Source organism: Rana temporaria, chromosome 5 (genome assembly GCF_905171775.1).
Source record: "Rana temporaria chromosome 5, aRanTem1.1, whole genome shotgun sequence".
NCBI lineage: Eukaryota > Metazoa > Chordata > Amphibia > Anura > Ranidae > Rana > Rana temporaria.
This window is the reverse complement of record NC_053493.1, coordinates 274,949,226-274,966,355: the sequence shown is the minus strand read 5'-3', so window position 1 is coordinate 274,966,355 and position 17,130 is coordinate 274,949,226.

The window sequence follows — 17,130 nt, the reverse complement described above, 5'->3', positions numbered from 1 at the left end:
CTGATGTTATTGTATTATTGTTTAGATGCACCTATTTTGATCTAGCACTGTATCCATGAGATTTATTTAATTCCCTATCCCTACAGCGCAGCACTATCTTTTATTCATTCTTTTTGGTTTTGATACACTTGCAGTGCCGCAGCAGTACGTTTTCCCCCCTTTGTCTGTCCCCGTCTCCCCACTCCCTCCCCCACCCTCTCCCTTCTTTTCCTTTTAACTTCCCCTCTCAAAAGTCCTTTGGTAGTGCAGTAATACCCTTCCCTACACATCGGACACTTTGACGCTATTTTGCGATCATTGTCATTTATACAGCGATCAGTGCTAGAAAAATGCACTGATTACTGTGTAAATGACACTGACAGGGAAGGGGTTAACCACTAGGGCGCGAGGAAGGGGTTAAGTGTGTCCTAGGGAGTGATTCCAACTGCGTGGGGGCTGGACTACCAGTGACACGACATTGATCACTGCTCCCGATGACAGTAGATCATTGTCCCTTCACTAGGCAGAACAGGGACATGCCTTGTTTACAATGGCATCCCCTCATTCTGCTGCTCCGTGACAAGCTCGCGGGACACCGGCAGACATCGAATCCGTGAGTCCCACAGGCACGGTCACAGAGCTCACGGCGTGTGCTTGCTAGGCGGCAGATTCAAAGCAACGTACCTGTAAAGTGTGTTCCGTGGCTTTCGAATTTGCCACGAACACCGCATAATGTTTGCTGTTCTGCGAACAGGCGAACACTCGAGTCAAACATACAGCTCATCCCTATTAGTAAATAAGGTGAAGCTATGTTAAAGCGGAGGTCCGGTAATAAAAAAATAAATAATTAAAAGTCAGCAGCTACTAACACTGTAGCTGCTGACTTTTAAAAAGGACACTTACCTGTCCTAGTCGCCAGCGATGTCGGCCCCCGGTGAGGCCGATCCTCGATCCTGGCAGCTCCAGGCGCCACCATCCACAGTAAGGAAAACAGGCAGTGAAGCCATGCGGCTTCACTGCCCGTTTCCTACTGCACATGCGCGAGAAGTGCAGCGCTTTGTGAATGGGTCAGCTGCTTTCTGGGATACACACAGTTCCCAGAATGCAGAGCGCCCCATTCACAAGAAGAAACCGAGTGTAGGACAAGGAAGAGGATCCACCGTGGAGGATGAAGAGGCAGATTCAGGATTTACGCATAGCAACAGCTATTTCGGGTAAGTAAAACATTTTTTTTTTCCATTTTATTTTTTTATTTTTTATTTTTTTTAGATTTTTTGAGTAAAACATTTTTTCAGGGTGGAACTCCACTTTAATTGCAATCATTAAATCAGGTGCTACCACAAATCCCTCACACATGACTGGATTCTCAAACTGAGCAAAACGTCATCTTATTCACTAAGCTAAGTGAACATTTCCTTTGAAAGTATCTTGACAATATCTTTTCTGTATTAGAGTTCCCACGCTCTGGATGAAGTTGCACAGGGACACCTTGGACCACAGCATTGTCAGTTGGGGGAAGGGAGTGTTAGTACTAACAGATTTAAATACACTAACAAACTGAAGCCAAACTCCAGCTAACACTTTATAAACAGTTACAGCAATAGCTGTGTTCCTTTTGGGATAAAGGTTTTATATAAATAAATAGAATCTGGATATTGTCAGTAGCCCAGTCAGTGTTAAAAGGTTTGTCTCAACCCTATAACTGCTACATCTGCAGGGCAGCTTGTTATTTTGAAACAGAACAGTTTTACAGACTAGATCACCAGGTGAAAATAAAAGAAAGGATGCCTAAAAAAGAAAACAAATGCAGCCACCACATCTAAGAATTGGTAAGCTGCATTATAAGAAAGGTTTTCTTTTGGTTTTAATACTGCTTTAGCCTAGGTTCACACTGCTGCGAATTCAAAATCGCGGTAAAATGCGCGATTTTACCGCGATTTCGCGGCTGCGATTTTGCCGCGATTTTAGCGCGATTTTGCCGCGATTTCGGCCGCAATTTAATGTAAATCGCGGCCCGAAATCGCAAAAAGTAGTACAGGAACTACTTTTTGAAATCGCAGATGCGGTGTCGCACTGATTAGGACAGTGCCATTGCCCACAATTGCCGCCGATTTGAGATGCGATTTGACATGTCAAATCGCATCTCAAATCGTTCCAAATCGTACCCAGTGTGAACCAGGGCTTAAGGTATTGAAATTTGTATTGACCTGTTTTGATTCTCTAAATAAAGGATTGAGGGAAAAAGTGAAGAATGTTTGCTCAGAAGGGATTATTAGACCTATGCCATTATTCTAAATTGCACTTTTTACATCTTTGCAGTTTTCTCCAGAGCCTTCCAGCAAGCAGAATTTTCATGAACATATTACAGTACAGTATATTTTAATAAATAAATCAATTACCTTTTCTATACTTTCGGAGACACTGACATTTTAAAAATACATTATATGATGTTTAAAAGAAATATGAAGAAGAAGAGATTTTGTTCTGCTTAGCAGAGAAAAGTTGATCAGCATATTTCCAAACAGATTGTTTGAGAACAGCATTATTCTGTTTTTTTTTTCCTATGTCTAAATTGAGAAATATTTTCATCCACCAATCTTACTAAGTCTTGAGTAATCACTAGAGCATCACTTATGAACGGAAATTGGATACATCAATGAGAAAACAAAAAATGCAAGCTCTGGAAAAACAGGTTTACATAAAGTTGATTCTGACAAATGACATATTTCACAATGTATTCTGCTGTAATCTAATTAGATTAATTAGATCAATATGTTTGCCAGTGCTACATCATTCTGTCCAGTTTAACATTTGAAAGAATGCTGCCGAGGAAGAGATTGCAGAGCTAAGCCATCACTATATGTAGCATCCAATTTTCAGTTTTTTTATGTTTATAATTTCAAAATAAGACCATGATTTTAATGTTAAAAAAAACCTCCTTCTTTACAGTGGCATTATATGAAACAGCTAGTTTATTGACAAAAGAGTGTGTACAGTAAAAATTTCCACATTTGTAAAGCATATACAGTTATTTTAATGTATGTTATTTGAATGTTATTTTTTACAGTTACCACTGTAATTTCTACATAAAGGCCAAGTTCATCTTTTTACATAAACTGGCTCATATAGGAAAGAGAGCGCATTCCTTTAAATTGCACGGTGCCATTTGTAAAAAAAATAGCTTAATGCAGATCCAATCCATAGTCAAAAGGTAGAGAGATTCAGAGAATAGTTAATTTTCAATCCAAGGCCATAAGTAGGGTTTCTCTTAGGCCCCGTACAGACGACCGAACATGTCTGCTGAAACTGGCCACGTCACCATGTATCATGTCCGCGCGGATTTCTGTCTGATGGTGTGTACAACCATCAGACAGAAATCTCTGAGCGGACATGTCCGCTGAAAACGGTCCGGCGGACCGTTTTCAGCGGACAGTCCGTCCGTGTGTACGAGGCCTTAGATGTAGGTGCTTGGGCAGGTGCAAAATTCCACCTAAGCCAGCCCAAAACATGATCCTGTGTCTTTTCCCTGATCCTCCTGGCTAGCTCTTCCACATCACCCTCGCCTCTATGCATCCCACTAACCAAGACAATTAACTTTGAGCTAACACTACCCACTCACATTCCCATGACCACTGCTCCCTACAGGACCATGCCTAACTTACCTACTAGAACCCCATCATGTTTACCCCAAATGCAGGTGGTTAGACACTACTTACCCACTACTTATCCACTAGAACCCCTGTCACACTTACCCCAAATGCAGGTGGTCAGACACTATTGCTGGCTTTTGTAGTTTCACCTAAAGCAGCTCCCTTTCCCATTAGGGAAGCAGGCTTACCAGTACTCGGTTACCCCCAGGTCTTATGCACAATGCTATAGTGCCTTGTCACTACGCTGAGGCAGGCGCCAACTGAGCAAAGCATACAAGTACTTGCGGTTGCCCCCAGGTCTTATACAGAATGCTATAGTGCCTGGCCACAACACTAAGGCAGGCGTGCACTGAGTATAGCATACATGTACTAGCGGTTGGCAGACAGGCAGAGAGGTTTAATTGCAAGGCAGGCAGAGTTCTGAAAATAGACAGGGTCAATCCACAGTCAAAAGGCAGAGAGAGTTCAGAGAATAGTCAATTTTCAATCCAAGGCCATAAGTATAGTCAATTTTCAATCCAAGGCCATAAGTAGGGGAATACAAACAACAGAACAGGAAAGACAGACAGACAGCGAGCTTGCACATATTACACCAGCTATCACAAGCATGAGACTGCAGGCTTGTTTGGCTTAAATTAGGTTTGGTCTCCACCCAGAGACTGGCCACATTAATTGCCTTGCAGGTGGACAGACAGACAAGGAGAATGTCACAGCCAAAACCAGTACGCTGGAACCAACAGTTATGATGGAGCAGGAGCGCACACACTCCTGACACTCCCACTGATTTCAAATCTACCTATCCTAGCCTGCTCCTCAACAACTCCACCCACATCAACTCCTTACCACCAGCATCCCCTCCATTCTCTTCGCTCACCCGGTCACATCTTTCTTCAGCTCCATAGAGGCTCATTCTCACCACACATGATCACTTACAACAACAATAAATATAACAATATAATAAATAATAATAATAATAATAATAATAATACATAATAATATAATAAATATAACAATGCAAGGTAAAAAATGTGGTAATACTGCGCTGTCAAGTAAATGAACAGAAAACAAATACACATGCAGCTTTAAAATGTGAGACACCCACAAATAAGGCTAATATAAAGTAAGAACAAGCCGCGCAAGTAACGTGATCATTTTTCCATCGAATCAACTAGCATACAAAATTGTGACGTTGTGCTATTGTTAGATAGAAATCACTTAAAGCGAATGGGTTACCCCATTCGTGAAATATTTCAATGAGTCCCAGTGAAAAAACAAAAAAACAAAAAAACTGAAAAAATCAATCAATGTCTACTGGGTGGAAAGCCACACACCAAACGAAGATCTCTGGTTAGGATCTTCTCTTTCGGTAAGAGGCAGTGTGTTTGGAAGGTGGAGGAGTTCCTTTTTTATCTTTTCACTATTCTGTGGTTCCCTTTGGTTTGATGTCACCATTGTATCTGAAGGAGAGGGGTATATTTCCAGTCACCAAACTATCATCTGATGCGTCCTGCTTTTTCAAAATAAGACATTGATTGATTGATTGATTGATTTTTTCATTTTTTTTCAACTTTTTGTTTTTTCACTGGGACTCATTGAAATATTTCACGAATGGGGCAACCCATTCGCTTTAAGTGATTTCGATCTAACAATAGCACAACGTCACAATTTTGTATGCTAGTTGATTCGATGGAAAAATGATCACGTTACTTGCGCAGCTTGTTCTTACTTTATAACAATAACAATAACTGTATTTCTCAGTTCTTTGCTTATCAGTGATTCTCATAATGACTGTAACTTGTTTAGTTTGTACAAGTTAAAAAAAAAACATTCATTATTAGCATATGGTAATATTGTTAGTCAATCTCCTCCTGCTCATCAGACTACAAAGCTATTGTCTATAATAAAACCTTTAAAACTAATATATTTTTCAAACAGTATTTCAATCTATAAATGTTGTCATAAATATTTCACAACTGAACCCAATCCAGAAATTCTATAAATACTTTCCACAGCTTTATAAGAGACATTGGTGACCAAATCTTTATTCTCAAAGACACCTTACACACACTTTGATTAATATAAATGACAAAATTCCATATGCCAGTCTCCTTAGGATAAGAGAAAATGTTCTAGTTTACACAGACTGTGACCTGACACTGAGAAATTAGTACATCAGCTCAAAAGCTGTGCCTGCTAGACCCACAAGAAACTACATATGGATATTCAGTACCTCATGGGCCACAATGTTTAAGACAGCTGACATAACAATCAAAAAATTATGACCCTCATTTGTCACAACAGACTCCAAATCAGTCTCTGTCTCATGATACTTACTTTAAAATTCTTTCCTGAGGATACATATACCTAACTTGAAATAAATACAAAAAACACCACCAGAAATATTACATATCCCAAGATTTACTAATGTTCTAATACATGTTTTAAATAATATTGTGTTGTTTCTGTAACGACTGTATTGGCTCCTGCTGTCATTGGTAATTCTACACTTGGAAGTGTTCCATAATGATATACTTTGGCCAGTAAGGTGTACAGAAGACACAGCTGAAATGATGTTGGGATATAATGAATTTCAGTGTAGTTTTGGAAAATAACTAAATACCCCTAAACTGACTTTTTAGGCACTTATGTATTGAGAAGAGTATACATCAATATATGTATATAGAAAAAGATCTTTATTTAACAAATATATATTAAAAACACTTGTAAATGGACAAAAATATGGAATGTATACAAAACACTCCAGAAACACTATAATCATAGTATAGTGTCCAATACTTTCTTTCACCTGACGTGTTTCAGTTTATTTCCTTTCCTCAGGGGTGTTGTATTAAGAATAAGATTATACTTATATCCTATGGTGGTGTCACAGGTGAAAATTCCATTAAAATATATATATTTTTTAAAACAAAGAAAATATAAAAGGGAATGTGTCTTAAGGTTAAATCTAAATAGCCCAATAAAGAGTTTATATCAAAAGTGGATCAATTGTTCGGTGATGCCGTGATCCCCCGACCATGGGGTGATGGACAAATAAGAGAACCCGAGGCCAGAAGGTGGAAAGGATGGCCTGAATGATGTAGTTGTCCAAAACATAAGGGTTCATATAGAATATATAGCAATCCTTATGCCCTGTACACACGATCGGAATTTCTAATGGGATAAAATCCGATGGAATTTTTAGTCGGAATTCAGTTCAAGCTGTCTTGCATACACACTGTCAGACCAAATTCCGACCGTCCAAGACGTAAAACACTACGACGAGCCGATAACAATTAAGTTCAATGCTTCCAAGCATGCGTCGACTTTATTCTGAACATGCGTGTTTTTTTCTCCGTCGGAGTTCCACACAGATGATCAAAATTTCCGATAGGATTTTTTCAGATGAAAAAAAATAAAACATGTTCTATTTCTAAACTCAGATGGAAAAAAAGTCAGATGGGGCACGCACACGGTCGGAATATCCGGTGAAAAAATTCCGTCTGACTTTTTTCATCGGAAATTCCGATTGTCTGTACAAGTCATTAGAGGCTGCAGAATAACCTTAGAAGTTTGTTAAATCACAAGAGCACAATGTCCTGACATCCAGCTTCCTCTGTGTATTTTTGGGGTCACCACCTCAAAGAGTTATCTTACTAGCAAATGTTGTGGCAAAATGGATGGTGCTGTTTTAAAAGTCAAAATCTTAAAAAGTTTGCACAACATGATTAGGATATTAAGGAAAAAAAAATATTTTCAATATAGTACAATCCATCATCAGCATCTGGCAGTATCAGGGCTGCACAGGGTCCATTTGTAAAGTACAGATATCCTTCTTTGTGGCATGTGTCTGCACCCTGACAAGGGGCACTGTGCACCGCAAAATATTGGTGGATTGTTTTAAATTAAAGAAATATTTTTTCTAAAGATTTTGGTTATGTGCTTACAAGCTCTTGTATAGTGCATTTTAACACACCGTCTGCAATTAATGCACAATACATGGCAGTTTGGCATGGCCATGGAGGTAAAGGTATACTTCTATCAGTTATTCAGGATAAAGGCCAGTCCCTATGGCCAGATCTGTATTTTGACATTTTGCTGCCAGAAACAAACTAAGTTGATGGGGTTCTTTTGTGTCATGTGTTTTTTCATGACAGTCATGACAAAAAAATAGTTTTTTTTTTAATTGTCTTTTTTTGTTTATTGCGCAAAAAAAAACTGCAGAAGTGATCAAATGAAGTGCTAAAAAATGACATCAATTTTGTTTGTGTACAGCATCGCACGACCGCGCAATTGTCAGTTAAAGCGACGCAGTGCCGTATCGCAAAAAAATGGCTTGGACATTAAGGGGGCAAATCCTTCCAGTCCTTAACTAGTTAAATTAAACTCACTCCAATGGTAAGGACACACTGAATGGTTGAGTTCCCATGTTAAGTCAATAGCCTATCAAATATTAGGTCAAATCGAGCCAAGCCAGGGGTAGCTAGCCAGCATCCCCAGATCTTATTGAACAGGGTCAGGCTGCCTCTATACTGATATATCAAGTGCTTGTATCTCAAAGTTAATCCCATATTGGCTAACCAGATCTCTAAAGTTGGAGAGGTTTGAGAGATCCAATGTCGCAAGATCAGCTTTCGAGCTTGGAACAGTGCTCTGGAAACCGTCTCTCTAACATATTTGTCCATTATAACCTCATCTACCCAATAAGAATGGTTTAGGCTCAAGAGAGACGGTTAACTGAAAAGCATTGTTAATGGTGTTTACTATGCCAGTCCAAAAGTGGTGCAACTTTGGGCACCGCCAAAAGATATGTATCAGGTCCCCAATAGCTCCCTTGCATCTCACACACAATGGGTCTGGGTGGAGTCCAAGAGCAAACAATTTAAGTGGGGTACGATGAACCCTCAATAATATATATAGTTGGGACAGTCTTTGGGTTACATTTAAAGAAGAGCCATAGACCAATTCCAATGCTTCTGACCATTGATCCCCATCTATATCACCCACATCCTCCAGTCTTTTATTTTTAATAAAGAATGTTCCTTATAGCTGAGCTCCAGGCATATAAGATGTAATGTGCTGCAGCTCCATGCTCACCTTACCTAAAGTACCTATCTATTCCATATTAAAACATTATAGGCTTAATTTTCTACCTGGGAGTGGCTATGTGCTGGAGTGCTGGTCTTATGCAGGTCATACATGGGTCGAAGTTCAAACTCATTTTCTTTAGAAAATCAGAAGTTTTGTGCGGTTGTGATCCAATGATGCCACCATGGTTTTTAAAATTTGACCAACCAAGCCTTCAAGTTTTAACTCATGTTGCTACAGAAAATAATTTTAATGGCTGAGAATCTTCTTTTTCGTTCCAGGAATATTTTTTTCTTTTCGGGAATTTTCTTTTCTTGTGCTCATGCGCATTTCTTTTTCGATTATATTTCTCACACGATTCTCCCATCTATAAATACAAAATCATTTGTTTTTCAAAAATCTGACCAACCACTCAAATTCGATGGCTAAATGAAATCCTGCCGTTGCTGCAGCCCACTAATGGTACAAAATTCAAACGAACATTCTTAGAAAAGATTTTCAAAAGAAAATTATTTCGGAATTCGACCCATGTATGGCTGACCTTAGTAATGCCCTTCTGTAATTTGATTCAGCAGGAGGTAATCAGCTGCTGAAACTTTCCTCCCATTTTCACCCCACCCTGCCTCCTCTACTCTAGTTATCATTATGCAGGATCTCATTACCAAAGAACCTCAGAACGTCAATACATCCTTTAGCAGTTTGTGAGACAGCCTTGCTCAAAGATAAATCTAGTAATGGTTGTCTGCTAGAAGTATCGGCCGTAACAAAATCGTAACACTACTAACAAAATCACACTTTTGGATAACTTCCCTGTAAGTTTATTGTGGCCATTGAAGTGCTAAACGTGCCTAGCAATTATGTACATTTAGGCACGTTTAGGCACGTTTAACAGCATTTAGGTTTTTTTTTTGTCAGAATTCCCTCTTCTGAATGCGATTTTAGGGCGTTCAGAAAACAGCCTCTAAACTCCCTTACTAACAAACTGCTAAAACATCCATGTGTGGACACATAGGAAAACAGGGTTCAATGGCATAAAAAAATGCCTTAACTCACAAAAATTGGAATTTAACAGCAGCAGTGTGCATGAGGCCTGAAAGGCAAACATTGCAAAAACAACTTAGGCCCCATACACATGATAGAATCTATCCGCAGATAAATCCGTGCAAACGGGTTTCAGCGGATAGATTCTATGGTGTGTACACTCCAGCGGATAATTATCCGCGGATATTTTTCCGTCGAATCGCTTTTCAGCAGATCAAATATTTGCTGACATGCTTAACAAATATATCCGCTGTGAAGCTATCTGACGGATATATCCGTTGGTTAGTACACATTATCCGCGTATAAAAATCCCGCGCATGCTCAGACGAAATAAGGGGATGGGAGCACTCGTTCAGGTAAAACTCTCGTTTGTTTGTGATATGGCACATTCGTCCTGTTAAAGCTCTATTGTGTTGTTTCTTGCCTCTTTTTTTCTCTGCGTTCTCTTGCTAGAATAAACCCGTTTTCTTGCTAATGCTATCTATCCAGATGTTGTAACTTTATTTTAGTCCTCCACATGTCTATGTTTTTTGTTTAATTTTTAAATGGACATTTTTTTTTTTGGTGTTTTATTTTCTTTATATTTTTTGTGCAATTTCTGGCACCATTGTTTTTTCATGCCCATTTTTTTTTTTTGGTGCAATTTCTGGCACCATTGTTTTTTCATGCCCATTTTTTTTTTTGGTGCAATTTCTGGCACCATTGTTTTTTCATGCCCATTTTTTTTTTTTTTTTTTTTTTTGGTGCAATTTCTGGCACCATTGTTTTTTCATGCCCATTTATTTTTATTTATTTTTTTTGGTGCAATTTCTGGCACCATTGTTTTTTCATGCCCATTTTATATTTTTTTTTGTGCAATTTCTGGCACCATTGTTTTTTCATGCCCATTTTTTATTTATTTTTATTTTTTTGGTGCAATTTCTGGCACCATTGTTTTTTCATGCACATTTTGTTGTGTATTTTTTTGGGTGAGGTTATGTCACCATTTTTGTTAGGCGTGTGTTTTTCCTTTTTGGTTTCACCAAGTTGGTACACCAAATGTCCCCCCCCCCCCCACAAGGAGTTGGTGTCCTTTCTAAATGACACATATTACCAAAAATGTTTCATGCCTAATCAACACAGTGTAAAAAAACAATAGACAAGGTATTTCTGAAAATAAACTCACCATTTATTTCAAACATAATTCAACTAAAAAATAACTAGAAGGGCAGCACTTGCTGAGATAGCAACATACATGCAGACTTGTGTTCCAGACTGCACAGGCAACATAGTCAAGGACAAAATGGCAAACCTTGAGGACCGCATACCGACAACTAAAGAGAACAACTACAAAAAACAAAAACCAGGAGCAGCAGCAAGCGAGCCAATGGAGCCCAGGCTGTGGTAGTCCAAAAAGCATAAAGTTTTTGGGGGATCAAATGGAAGGCCGGGAATCATCGTCTCCTATTCCTTCTAACCCTCCTTGCAGCAGATCTTCCACGGATCCGGAAATGGCCTCTTGCAGATGGGGAGGATGTGGCAGCAGGAGGAGGTAAGAGATGTTGGGCAGGATGGGCCGGGTCACTGAGCTCGGTGTCATCCGTCAGCCAGCCCCTCTGCATCCATAGAATGACCTGATTAAATAGGTTCCTGGCACGCCTCTGATCTTCCTCCCCCCTGTTGCTAGTTCGTGTGCAACATAGGCACTGTAGGCCTCAGTGCGGGTCAGGGGGGCCCTCATTATGGCGCTTGCCTCCCTTATCATCTCAAGGCTCCTATCCTCCACTTCCCTCCTGCGCCTCATTAGGCCTGCTTGCCTGACCTGGGGGGGAGGGACATGTGGGCTTGTGCTAGCCCTGGGCCTGGGGCCCTCCTGACTAGTGCTTGGCCCGGCCTCCTCCTCCTGGCTGGCAATGACCCCTTCCTCCTGGCTGCCATGCATCTCGGGCTCAGTAGCCGTAAAATCCAGGCTGGTCTCTTCTTCCTGTGGCAAAAAAGGGTCATTTTTTACAATTTGACACCAGCAAATCACACACATTTTCAGGCTCTAGACTGGTTTGTTTTATCTTACTTTAATCTTTAATCTACTCTTCTTCTGATCCCTGTACTTGTCATCCAGGACCCCTATTTTTCAGACCCCAAATTTACTCAGCCATTTTTTAGTTTGTGCTTACAATATCAACTCAAGAATTAAACCATAATTAGCAACCCAAAAATTGGGTGTAAAATACTCTACCTCATCTGAAGAAGTGCTCAGTCGAAGTTCTGGACGCATGCCAGCCAGCCCCTCACTGTTCTCCTCCTGTCTAGGGTGATCCGTGGAAGGTCTGCTGCCCTGCTGTCTGGGTGGAAGGCTTGACATTGATCGCCGGCCATCCATTTGATCCCCCAAAAACTCCAGCTCCTGGTAGTACCACAGACTTGGCTCCGTGGACTGTCTTGCTGCTGCTCCTGATCGTTGCGCCCGTAGTTGTTTTCTTTTTGTGCGGAATGCGGCCCTCAGGTTGTTCAATTTGTTCTTGACTATGTTGCCTGTGCAGTCGGGAACCCATGTCTGCATATATGTTGCAATGTCAGCAAGTGCTGTCCTTCTGCGCGCCCGACTTTTATAGAGGGGGTGTCTACTATCCCAAAGTAGGGGCGTCTCCCGATACTTCGCTATAAGCCGACTGATCGCCTCTTGGCCCACAATCTGGTCCATTTCCTTTGTGAAAGTTTTTTCACAAAAAACACAATTAACACACTGTAAAAATCAAAATTAAGAAGCATTAAAAAATGCACAGCATTCACATTGTAAGAATATGTGGCACCAGATTTCAAAACTACTATGCAAACACAGTGTCTCCTGCAGCTAAAATGCTGCCCAGCTCTGCCCCATTGTTGTGACCAAAAATTATTTCATATGCAGCCCATTTTAAAAAAAAGTTGCCTAAATACGTGTCATCTCTAACCATCCTCCATTTTTGAGATTTTGACCATTCCTCAAGGCACTATTTCATGTGTCCCTAGCATGCCCCTCATCATTCCTGACATAGAAATACACTTCACATACTAACCTCTGGCCAACCAACACAGAACAATACTTGCATGATCACAATACACCTGTCAAAAACTACAAATACGTAGAGCATTCTTCACATCTACATTAAAGTGATGTGTGAAAGCATTGTGAGAAGGAATTACCGTTTTGGGGACACAAGAAACATAAGTAGCGTTAAAAGGGTGCAAACAACAGACCAAACCCCAATTCCATGGCTCTATATTTTTTAGGCCTCTGCTGATCCCATGTTCCAATTTTCTTACCTTACTATCTCTAGCTCCTCGTGAAGCACCTTCAACTAATCTCCGCGTAAAGTACGTAACACGTAGGTTCCCTTTTATACACTCCGCGTGTACGTGACACACCGCCTTTGCCATGCCCCCTAATCAATGTTAATTCTAAAAATCTGGCGTTAAGTGGGTAACTTCTGTCAAATGTGAGAATCAGCTCCGCGTAACGTACGTAACCACGTGGCTTCCTTTCTAGACACTCCGCGTGTACGTGACACACCGCCTTTGCCATGCCCCCTAATCAATGTTAACTCTAAAAATCTGGCGTGAACTGTGTAACTTCTGTGAAACGAGCGAAGAATCTCTGCGTAACCTACGTAATTACGTCTTAATCATTCTCTACACTCCGCGTATGCATGAACCGCCGCCCTCGTACACGCCCATGACGGGACATTTCCTGGTTTCCACGCCCCTAATCTCTGTGGGGATGAAAGATGGCGATGACAGGCGACCATGCACGGAGCTCTCAGGCCAGAAGTGAGGGGACAGAGGCAGGAACGTCCTGATCCCGTCCCAAACGGTATAAGGCCACTAATATGGCTTTTGAGGAAATGATAGAGCTGGTGGATATAATGCGGAGGAAGGACTATGATGGCAAATATGGGCCATACAAGACCCCCAACCGCAGAAAGGGGAAAATAATGGAGAAGGTGGCAAGAAGAATGAAGAGAATGTTTGGGATCACCCGGTCCAAGGAGCAGCTACGGAAGCGGTGGTCTGATTTGAAACTGAGGGAGCCACATCAGTACAAGAGGATAAAAAAATCTTAAAGAAAAGTAAGTGAATTATATTAGTTGGGGGGGGGGAACCTTTTTTTAATTTTAGCTTGGTCAGGTACATTTCTACATCTGTCTCCTTGGCCTGGTTGTACTTCTGAGCTCATGTTGAAATAGAAGGTGTTGTTCTCAAACATTTTTATTGGGCAACGACTGTTAATAGTAAACATCTTTGACATCAGCTTATTTCTACTAAATACGATGTTGGCCCAGGAACAAAACACCTGGACATGCCTCTCTGGTCAAAAACATGGTTTGTAAACATTGTGTACAAATAGAGTTGTGGAAAATGCAAATCCAAGACTGTGTAATGCCAACAGAGCTACTAAGCAGGTGTTTTCATATCTGAAATCCAGAGCACCTGTGTCTCCACCTAAATATTAAGATTGTAATTTGTATGGTGTCCGTGTTAAAATTTAAGGGGGGGACATCCATGTGTGTCACTTTGCCAAAAAGGGCCCGAATCAGAGCTTGCCATAGAAGTCATCCAAAATGTAGGAGTGGGGGGGAGAAGACCCAATTTAGCCCCAAAAAAAAGCCTCTTCCATAATAAAGCAATGTATGCGATTTCTGCTCTACAATATCTGTTGTGTTGATGAGTATACCTTTTTGTCATTGTTTATTTAGGGGAAAGAAGACGCCTGCAGTTTGAGGAGGCAGAGAGGGCCAGACAAGGCCAACATCAAACATCTCGCCATGTGGAGGAGGAGGAGGATGTGGAAGGAAGACAGGAGGATGTGGAGGAGGAGGAGGATATGCAAGGAAGAGAGGAGGATGTGGAGGAGGAGGAGGATGTGCAAGGAAGAGAGGAGGATGTGGAGGAGGAGGAGGATATGCAAGGAAGAGAGGAAGATGGAGTCATCTTGGATCTGGTACTTGTGGATGAGGAAGGGGAATTTGATGAGGATGATTTTAACAATTTAGAAGATGGTGGATTGATGGAAGGAGGAGTCATGGAGGATGATGGGGAAGTGGTGCAAGAAGGAGGAGTGATTCAAGATGTCGAAGATGTGGAGGTTGGAAGGAGCACACCATCAGGTCAGTGTCACACCAGCTTGATATGGAAAAACAGATGTAGATAGGCTTGCCACCTCATCCCTTTATTCACAAACACATATGGATTACACATGTTCTGTGGCTAGTGTAATGCTGATATGGCACCAGATGAGTTTAATTACCACCTTAATCAGCCACAGAACCTGTTAAATTAATATGTGTTGTGGTTTAAAGGGATGAGGTGGCAACCCTATATAGATCTAGACAGGCTTTTTCTCACATAGTATTTTTTTGGCTTCATTTTGTAGGGGATGAAGATGTTGGTCATCATTTTTCGGCCGCCAGTGCTGGAATCATTATACAGCAAGTGATGGAGTGCAGCAGTGAGATGGACAACATGCGCCAAAGATTGCATCTCATGGAACAAAATGTTAAATCCTACTTTTTAGAGTGCTGCACCGAGCTGGAAACTATGCGCCAACAAATGAGTGCCATAGAACTGAAATATAAAAACATCATTGACATGATGGGCCGGGTCAAAGACTGACCACCCCCCCCCACCCGCCCATCCCCCAACCAGTTTTATTTTGTTAGTCATCAATACGCCAAAATTTGAAGATGCACACACAGTGTGGCAACATGTGCTATCTGCCATCACAGAATCTTGATTATCTGTGCTTTGTGGGTACAACCCCCTCCTCGATTCTCAAGTAGTTTTGGAGGAAGGGTTTGCTCCCACATAACACAGACATTGATCACTCATGATGGCAGATAGCACATGTCGCCCTTTGTCGGTGTTTAGATGTTGTAGAACTGACATTTGTCCATTGGTGTGTGCATCTTCAAATTTTGGCGTGTTCAGGTGTGAACTCACACCATGACTGGGATGTACAAGTGAAACATTTTTGTCTTTTAGATTTTTTACACATTTTATATGTTTTATAAAAAATAAAGGCTTCAATCAAAAAGCAGAAAAAAAAATTCAAAAAAATTAAAAAATTAATATTAAAATAAAATAAAAAAAATAAAAACAAAAAATATTAAAATTTCAGTAAAAATTTTAACAAAAATGTTTTTTTAAGATTTGAATTATTTTCAAAAAAATAAAAAAATAAATAAATAAAGGAAACCAAAAAAAAAGGTTAAATATAATATTTTAGAGAATAAACCTTTCCAAATCTTAACAAAGTTTCACTCAAAATGTTGGGTGTGAAATATGTTGAAAAACTTGGAGCAAGATTTGAGCAATAATACCAAAAAAAAAAATTAAAAAATATATTCTTAAAAAAAAAAACCCCAAAAAAATATTTTGATTTAAAAATTCACACACAAAAATTGTGTTAAGTTTACTATTGGGAAATATTCTAGTTGTGGGAAAAATGTAATTTTTTTTTACATTGTTGGTGAACTCCAAAAATATAGGAGAATAATGATTGTTAAAAATCCGAGAATTCGAGAACTCCAAAATATAATAAGTCAAAAAATCCGTGCAAAAAATCAAAGTTGACATGTTTGTTAAGAAAAATTTGAGTCAGCAAGGAAAATGAAAAAGCTGAAAATAAAAAAAGATTGTCCAAAAAACAAACAATGAGTGGCTTTCTTCTTTTATATGCTGGATACCCAGTTTGTAGATGAGTGAATAATGTGCAATTGTGGTTATTTACTAAAACATGAACCCTACATTTGGCACTAGAAGTGCACTATTTTTGGTGCAAACCAGGAAGACAGAAAAAAGGAGAAAAAGCAGTAATGACAAACAACTGTATAAAGTCCAATGGTCGAATTATTTATTATTTCTGTGAATATTCCTTTCTTTTGGGGGCCAAATTAGAAAGTAATATCATCTGGCATAGCAATGGCCCCCCGACCCATGAAGTACTCAACATATTTGTTGCGTACCTCACGAGCAGATTGGGTGCCAATGCCAGCACGACCAGTGACCAGCCCAGGGAGAGGATCTGAGAGTAGTCCTGCCTCAGAAACGCTGTCGGGTAGGTACGTCTGGGAATGCCTGCGTAAAAAGTTGTGCAAAATGCAGCAGGCAAATACAATGGTGTTCAATTTATATTCCGCCAGATGTATAGCTGTCAGGAACAGGCGGTACCGGTTGGTGAGAATCCCAAAGGCATTCTCGACTACCCTCCGAGCTCTGGACAACCGATAATTGAACACCCTCCTCTCGTAGGTGAGAGTCCTCAGGGGAAAAGGCCGCATTAGGTGAGGTCCAAGCCCGAAAGCTTCGTCCGCTAGGAACACAAACGGAAGTCCTTCCACATTATCTTCATCTGGTGGCA